Source organism: Lacerta agilis, chromosome 1 (assembly GCF_009819535.1).
Source record: "Lacerta agilis isolate rLacAgi1 chromosome 1, rLacAgi1.pri, whole genome shotgun sequence".
In the NCBI taxonomy this organism is placed as follows: Eukaryota; Metazoa; Chordata; class Lepidosauria; order Squamata; family Lacertidae; genus Lacerta; species Lacerta agilis.
Window position 1 is genome coordinate 45,682,429 of NC_046312.1, and position 8,925 is coordinate 45,691,353.

The window sequence follows — 8,925 nt, forward strand, 5'->3', positions numbered from 1 at the left end:
GCACAAGCTGCAGGTCTCAGCAGTGACATTTTATGGTCTGGGTCCCATTTATACAGGATTCTGTGTCTGCAGGATTTGTTGGTGTCTCTGCACCCAGAGACGTTTTCACTTTCTAATATTATGTAGCTCTTTTGATTGCAAAAAAAACAAAAAAGAAACACCCTGCATTTTTTCTTTTAACAAAAAATGTGAGCGATGCAGAATTAGCATCCCGGGAGAGTCTGCAGACAGTCTGCAATACTAACCAGAGGATCAACGTTGCCTTATCCATTTTGATGAATAAATCTCCGGGAGACAATTTGCATGGCCTGAAGTTTCAGAGCAAAAAAATAAATAAATCCAGTAGTTTGTATTCCAGACTACAAAACTAGCATATTAATTTGGGGGAAGACGTGAGGTTTTCTATATGTAGTCAATATATATATTTATGTGGAAGAGCATTCTTCAAGCATGCAGTTCCCTCATTTCCAGCCTCAGTGGCACATTTCAGAAAATACTCTCTGTAGAGCATGAGAATCTTAATCTTAGAGTTGTGGGTTTGAGCCCCATGTTGGGCAAAAAGATTCCTGTATTGCAGGTAGTTGGACTAAATGATGCTTGTGATTCCTTCCAACTCTACAATTCAATGATTCTTTGCTCCATCAGACTATGTGATTCAGCTCAAAGTCAATCTGGTTGGCTGACATGATTTCCAGCTTGTCCCCAACACTTACCCTCAGAATACAGGGCCAAAAATTTGCATCACCGAAAAGAGAATGACAATCTGCATTAAAATTGCACAAAGTAATTTATATGTATAGATGCAAATTTAGAAAACATTGCTATAACTTAAATAGAAATAATCTCACCATAGACACCAGATGTACCTGCTCGGTCTGTTGACCAGGTGCTGCTGTCTTTTGATAGGCTTCTAATCTCCCTTTTGATCAATCTTGGACACTTCAAATAGAGGACTGCCCTCATATGACACATGGCCACCCAAGCCGTTGCATTAGCTATTTTAAATAAGAAGAGTTTGGATTTGATATCCCGCATTATCACTACCCTAAGGAGTCTCAAAGAGGCTCACAATCTCCTTTTCCCTTCCTCCTCCACAACAAACACTCTGTGAGGTGAGTGGGGCTGAGAGACATCAGAGAAGTGTGACTAGCCCAAGGTCACCCAGCAGCTGCATGTGGAGGAGCAGGGAATCGAACCCGGTTCACCAGATTACAAGTCCACCACTCTTAACCACTATACCACACTGAGAGCAGGCAATCCTGGAAGTGTTGGATAGGTGGATTTCTATTCTAACACACCTGCACACACACTAACCTGGGTTTTGTGTTCATTGTTTTTCACTGAACAGGCAGCCTGATTCACAATCCAGTTAAATCTAAACAGTTTATGGGGCAAAACAGTCTTAAATTCAAGTAATTTAACTGAGTTGTGAAACAGACCTTGGAAGCAGGAAATAAAGACCTTGGCTTTATTTACATATGTTAACAAGCCCTGTAAAGATGTAGCCAGGGAAACTAATCCTTTGCATGTTGATTTGCATGTAAGTCACACTGTGTTTAATTGGGCTTACACCAGGTAAACATTTATAGGGCTGTAGCCTCAACTGCCTTCAGAACTATTTTTATTTACGTATGTGTAAAACATCTTCCTGTCTGAACAGAGCCCCAAGGCTGTGCACAATTAATTAAAAAAAAATGACTGCATCAATAAAAAGGAAAGCAACAATGCATAAAAATGCAAAGGACATTGCTCAGCTGCCAGTACTAGTGAGAGTAAAGATACCTTTTACATGGCTCCTGAGTCTGGAGCTGCGGTGCCACTGCTAAGAAAGCCCTGCACCGAACCCCACAGGATTTCGCATCACACAAAAGGGTAGAGTCACATTCATAGGCACCAATTCTGTGGGGCTCTGGCTCCTTCAGCTCCCCAATAAAATATTTAGGGGGGGACACCACCCAATATTTTCTGCACATAGGTGCCTCCCTCCCTTGGGCAGCCACCTCCCCCTCAGCCAGGTGGTGCCTTCTTTTCCCAGCTTGCCTCCCAGTTTTCAGTGCCATTTCTGAGCATGTCTGAGCCAACGCAGCGGGGGAGAAGAAGTAGAAGTAGAAGTAGAAGAAGAAGAAGAAGAAGAAGAAGAAGAAGAAGAGGAAGAAGAAGAAGAAGAAGAAGAAGAAGAAGACGAAGAAGAAGAAGAAGAAGAAGAAGAAGAAGAAGAAGAGTTTGGATTTGATATCCCGCTTTATCACTACCCGAAGGAGTCTCAAAGTGGCTAACATTCTCCTTTCCCTTCCTCCCCCACAACAAACACTCTGTGAGGTGAGTGGGGCTGAGAGACTTCAGAGAAGTGTGACTAGCCCAAGGTCACCCAGCAGCTGCATGTGGAGGAGCGGAGACGCGAACCTGGTTCCCCAGATTACGAGTCCACCGCTCTTAACCACTACACCACACTGGCACAGAGGCAAGTAGGCAGTGGGGGCAGTGGGGGGGAGTGGGCAGAAACTTCTTGTATGCAGGTGGGGGAAGGGAGACCTGTGCTCAATTGCACGTGGCAGAGCAAGGTGTGCTTTGCAGAAGTATGGGGGGGGAGATGTGCAGGGGGGGACAGAGGGGAAGAGGGTCTCCCCAGTATATTGTTCAAGTTGGCGCCTATGGTTACATTACTTGGCTGTGGCGTACAAATTGCTGCTACAGTGGAAGTTCATTTTTAAATTCTATTCTTAGGAAAAAAAGCTGTGGCTTTTCAGCTTATGTCCGCATGTCAAGACCTTTAAAGACCTGGCTTCCACCATGCCCCCTGCCGCCAGTTTGACAGAAACCAATTTTTAAAGGCAAGAATACTGTCAAATAAGTGCCAACTCTAATCTGACATCTGCTAGGCTCATTAAAAATGAGGTGCAAATTAGATTGCTTACATGCATGCAGCTAATGTATTCCAATCACCTGTGCTCCCCCAGGTCTGGATGCGGCCTTTAATCCAGCCCCCTCCTCTGCAGTGCTGGGAGTAGGATGCAGGCACACAGCAAAGTGCAAGGCTTGTGAAATAGGTGTTCGCTCTGCAGCTCCAGGAGCAGAGAAGCCGCGGGGCCAAGACATGGTGAAGTTGCAATAAACACAAGACAACCAACTGGGATTTAAATAGGCCACAGCTTTATTGATTACAGATGTCAGCAGGTTTTGGCACAGGCACTGGGTGTGTATCCTGAATTAACCAACTCATGCACTGCCGCACTGTTTGGCAGGGTTAATCCCCCTGGATCCACTTAAAGGGATGCCCTGACCCCTAGGATGGGGGGCTGCCAACCCATCCATGTCCACCTAGACTAAGGATCCAACCCTATGCTTTATCGGCCGTCAAATTGTAACAATTGCTATGAGGTAGGCAAAAATCCAGACAAGACCAAATTGTCTGAAGGCGAATTCTTCCCTGGCCTTGAATGCAGAGTCCCACAACATAAAGAGTAGGGTTCTGGGGACTCCAGTGTCCACTGAGGCTGACATCTGGGCGTGGCTAGCTTTCATAGGCAGCAGACCAGAGGTATTAAGTTTTCCCTCTGGTGTGCTCCCCAAACTACGCCCCATAGCTAGGCTGCAACCACAGACGAACCCCAGTAGCCAGGATGGCTGGTGAAGGAGGAAGTGGTGTCCTCCCCCAGCAGCGCTGAACCACCATGGCTGCACCAGACCACAACCACAGCTTCCCTTCAGCTCACATTGCAGGCGGTGACTATGGATGCAGGTGGCGCTGTGGTCTAAACCACTGAACCTTGGGCTTGCCGATCAGAAGGTCGGCAGTTCAAATCCCCGAGACAGGGTGAGCTCCCATTGCTCTGTCCCAGCTCCTGCTAACCTAGCAGTTCAAAAACGGCGTTTTCGTGCGCTCTGGCTTCCATCGCGATGTCCCGTTACACCAGAAGTGGTTTAGTCATGCTGGCCAAATGACCCGGAAAGCTGTCTGCAGACAAATGCTGGCTCCCTCGGCCTGAAGTGAGATGAGCGCCGTACCCCATAGTCGTCTTTGACTGGACTTAACCATCCAGGGGTCCTTTACCTTTACCTTACCTATGGCTGAGTACACATCATATATGTAAAGCACATTTAAATCACACCCATTAAAAAAGAATCATGAGAACTGTAGTTTACCCTTCACAAAGCTACAAATCCCAGGATTGGGGGGTGGGGGTGGGCAGCAGAATGTGCTTTAAATGTGTTTTAAATGTATTGTGTGTATATACAGCCTAAGAATTGCTTCCAGGTGCCTGTGCAAGGAGGTATAAGGAAAAAATCAGGATGTCTGCTTCTTTTAGCCAGGTCACACATATGGAGTTACACAGGTATTTACCGGTTAGTGGAGATTGCTCACTTCTGTGCATTTATTAACAAAGCGGGCTTAACGAAACTACTTTAGCACTGATGTAGAGCTGCCAGACACCGTTGATGAGTCTTTCATTTTAATTCTCCCACCTTGCATTTCCAAAAGCCACCGACTTGGATCATAAGAGAACTTTAAGGAAGTTTCGTAGAAAGAACTTCTCCATCACCTGCAGGCACCTGTGCCCCCTAACAAGCCTCTCCAGGTTGTGGAGAATCTTTAGAATCACAGAATCTTAGAATGGGAGAATTGGAAGGGACCACGAGGGTAATCTAGGGCAACACCCTGCAATGCAATAAGGGACTCGCCAGAGGGAGCGTGGAATCCCAGAGGTCGATTTCCCCTCCCAAACAGCACCCTGCCACCACCCCATGTTTAGGAAGCTACAGTGCCTGCAGAAGAGAGGAAACTTTCCATCTGCCATGTTCATTGATTTGTTTTAGGATCCAGGTCACAGAGTTTAGGATGTATAATAATAATAATAATAATAATAATAATAATAATAATAATAATAATAATAATAATGCTTTATTATTTATACCCCGCCCATCTGGCTGTGTTTCCCCAGCCACTCTGGGCAGGCCCCAACATAACAACAACAACAACAACAACAACAACAACAACATCAAACATTAAAAACTTCCCTAAACAAGGAAGCCTTCAGATGTCTTCTAAAAGTCAGATAGTTGCTTATTTTCTTGACATCTGATGGGAGAGCATTCCACAGGGCGGGTGCCACCACCGAGAAGGCCCTTTGCCTGGTTCCCTGTGACCTCACTTCTTGCAGTGAGGGAACCACCAGAAGGCCCTTGGAGCTGGACTTCAGTGTCTGGACTGAACGACAGGGGTGGAGGCGCTCCTTCAGGTATACTGTGCTGTACCTATGCTGCTACAATTAAAAAACAGTTCCTTAATCATGATTGTTTTTTAAATGTCAACCATGGAATTTTTAGTAGAAAAATATAGTGGCTCAGCAGCCTTAGGAAAGAGGGAAAGAGGAGGTGAAATCCTTCCTTCTGCACAATCCCTCCGACTGCACAGTAATTAAATGTTCCTGCTGAACAAGCTCTGAAGCCTGGTCCCTATGGAAGGTTGCAGAGGCTGTGGAGAAGGAGGCCATCTGTCCGTTCTTTTTATCACTTCTGCTGCTCTGGGCTCCTCTGCACATTTGTTCTCAGAGTCTCCCAAACCCCCTTCATCGCACCACTCTTGCTTTGTGTATCTCACCGTTGCCTCAGGCTGAAAACTATGCTTTGATGCGCTGGTGCAGTGTCCCTTCTTGTACTTTCTTGCAAGTGCATGGCACAGGAAAGGGAGAAATAACAAGGTGTATTGCAGCTACCACACAGAGGCTGGTTGAAACTGCTCAGCTTGATACTTTGGGTGCAGAGGCTGAACATGAGCACATTGGGCAGTTTCTCCAGGTGCCCACAATGGCTGCATATACGCCATACATTTAAAGCACAAGACTCCCCCCTCCTACAAAGAACCCCGGGAACTGTAGTTTGTTAAGGCTGTTGAGGATTGTAGCTCTGTGACAGGTAAACTATAGTTCCCAGGATTAATTGGTGGAAATGCTTAAATGTGCTTTAAATGCATAGTGCGTACACAGCCAAGACATTCTGCTGGCTAGATCAGTAAAATTTTGGCTGGTGGACAACCTTTTGTTTTAGTCATCTTTGCCTCTTCTCTCCTCTGAGGCCTGCTTGCAAATTAGAAGAAGAAAATAGAAACGTGGGTATTTTTACATCTCTTTATAAAAAGAAACAAATCCATTACCTTTCCTTCTTGGCATCATTGTTAATTCTGCTTGCCTAGACCACTGGAACTGAATTCATGTTGATCGATTTTATATATCTCTCTGCATATTTAATTGATTTCAAATTGATTCATGTTTGAATATATATATATATATGTTTATCTGATCAATTGATTCTATATCTCTGCATTTTAGGCTATGCTCTGCATATCTGTAGCTTACTTTGAAGATCAGGAAATAGTTTATGTCTCAGTTCCCGCATAGCATTTTCCAAGATGCTTCTGGGGTTCAGAGTATCTGCATCTTTCCCAGATAAAGATAACTGGACAATGTTCCCTTCTCAAGAGCAGAATCCTCTACCTTTACCCAGCATAGAGAGGTAATTCTAATACAGCCACACCTTACTTTTTGGCACAGGGGCAAAGCAGAAAGGAACGATGATGATGATGATGATTTAATCTACCCCGTGCTGTTGTGGGAAAAAGATGAATATGAAATATTATAGTGCTGGGATACAAAGCCTTTGTTTTTCTTTTGAATTATTCCATTTGTATCCTGCCTTTCCTCCTAAAGGAGCCCAGGGTGGCATTGGTCTTGCTGGCTGCCGCTGATGGGACAAAAAAATTATGAATGTGCCGAATTTCCATGGCTCTCTTTTCTTTCTTTCACCTTTTCATTTTCTTTTTCCCTCTCTTCTTCCACTCCTTATAATGGCTTTTTAAAAAACTCAACCTAAAATGCAATTCCAGTTTGAATTTGGAGGCCTTCGTTCTTTTTAATCCACATGCTATACTAAAACATTCAAAACATAGCCTTGTATGGCAGTGGAGAGCTTCTTCATGTTTTGGCTTTATTTTCCAAAGGATAGCTTTTTGGAAACTTCTTAAACGGCTATATAAAATAATAAATTACTTTCCAAAGGGGGGCCCCCCATCTTTGCTAAACTCAAGCCATATGTTCTTAGTGAAGCATTTAGGCTTTTGGAATGAAGCTGAAGGCTGAATGTGGTCAAGGATTTTATATGCCAATCTGCGTGACTAGTGGAAACGGACAGCTGCGTGGTTACCAAGAGGTCATTTTCCAAACGAATGCACCAGAATTGGCAACTGCCTGGAGGATAATATCATCTGTGACATCAGAGACCATAAGATAGCACCTTAACAGCTACATATGAAAAAAAAATGTTTATGCCATAAAAATGGAAAGCATGCAAGGTGCAGAGAGAAAGGGTTAAGAGTCTTGGTGCTACCAGTGAAATATCGGCTAGAGTGAGACAAAGATACTGGACACTCTGACTGCAGAGGAATGGAATGTGGAAATAAAATGAATCTATGGCAAGTGACAATGGCCAGAGAGGTGCTTCCTAACCTGGACACCAGAGTCACAGAAAACCCCAGTATAAAGTTGCCATGAAGTTTGGGTCTGACAGAAAAGAAGGCTACACTGAATTGCAAACAACTCTCACTCATTACATTAGCCTTCCTTCCTTCCTTCCTTCCTTCCATCTCACCCAACCAAAACCTAAAAAGATATATTGAGCTCCTCCCACCCCGATTCTGCGCTTGAGTAAGTATGAATGTACTGTAGTTAGCATTGTGAACAAAATTAGTATTGTAAACTTGCCATCCTGGTGTTAAGAATTTAAGAGGTTAATTCATTACTGCCTTGAACTTCCTTCTCCGCAAGATTCCTGCTCCGTCCCCACTGGCCTGATCGCCAGAGGTTATTTTAAGAGATAAAATTGCTGACAATGTTGATTTGCTAGCAGTTAAGGACCCCAAGTTCATTGTTTCTAGGAACACCCCAAGTCCTGGCTTCAAATCACACCTGCTTTGAAGGAGAATACTTTGCCTTATGTCTGCTTAGCCAATAAATTCCAGGTAGAAAATTGGCACTAAGGCAGGTCCTTACATGCAATTTCTGATTCTTCATTCTCTTGTATATGGTCTGTAAACTGCTTTATGAAGGAAGGCTAATGTAATGAGCAAGCAGACCTATCCCTCACCCCCACTTTTAAAAAGCAAAGTCAATATGATGTCATTTTTGTATGGGGGTTAATTCAGCAAATGTTGTGATATATTTGCACATAAAAAATGAAGTCTTGAAGAAGAAGGAGAAGAAGAAGAAGAAGAAGAAGAAGAAGAAGAAGAGGAGGAGGAGGAGGAGGAGGAGGAGGAGGAGGAGGCGGAGGAGGAGTAGTAGTTTGGATTTGATGTCCCGCTTTATCACTACCCTAAGGAGTCTCAAAGCGGCTGACATTCTCCTTTCCCTTCCTCCCCCACAACAAACACTCTGTGAGGTGAGTGGGGCTGAGAGACTTCAGAGAAGTGTGACTAGCCCAAGGTCACCCAGCAGCTGCATGTGGAGGAGCGGAGACGCGAACCCGGTTCCCCATTTTATGAGACTACCACTCTTAACCACTACACCACTCTGTAGCACCTTAAAGACTAGCGATTTATTTTCTGGCATAAATTGCTGTGGACTCTTTGGAATTCCTCCTGCTGCTCCAGTTTACCTGTTGCCTATGATCTGCAAAGTGGTCCCTCTTTGCTATCCAGATGTGGTAGAAGTGTGGTTGGCAGTGACTAGAGAGAGGAGCAACACTCAAGTTGTGGAGCATCTTATCCGTTAACATGTGGCTGGCAGCATCTCTAGTTTTCAAGACCTTTCTACTTCAGCAGGCTTTTGCCTTGCAAGGTTACTAACTGTGATGGCCGGGTCCCATTGAGACTGGTAGGGTAGAAAGCAGAAAGGCCCAGAGGAGGTGAAGGCAGATCTACTGGTAATTCTAGTT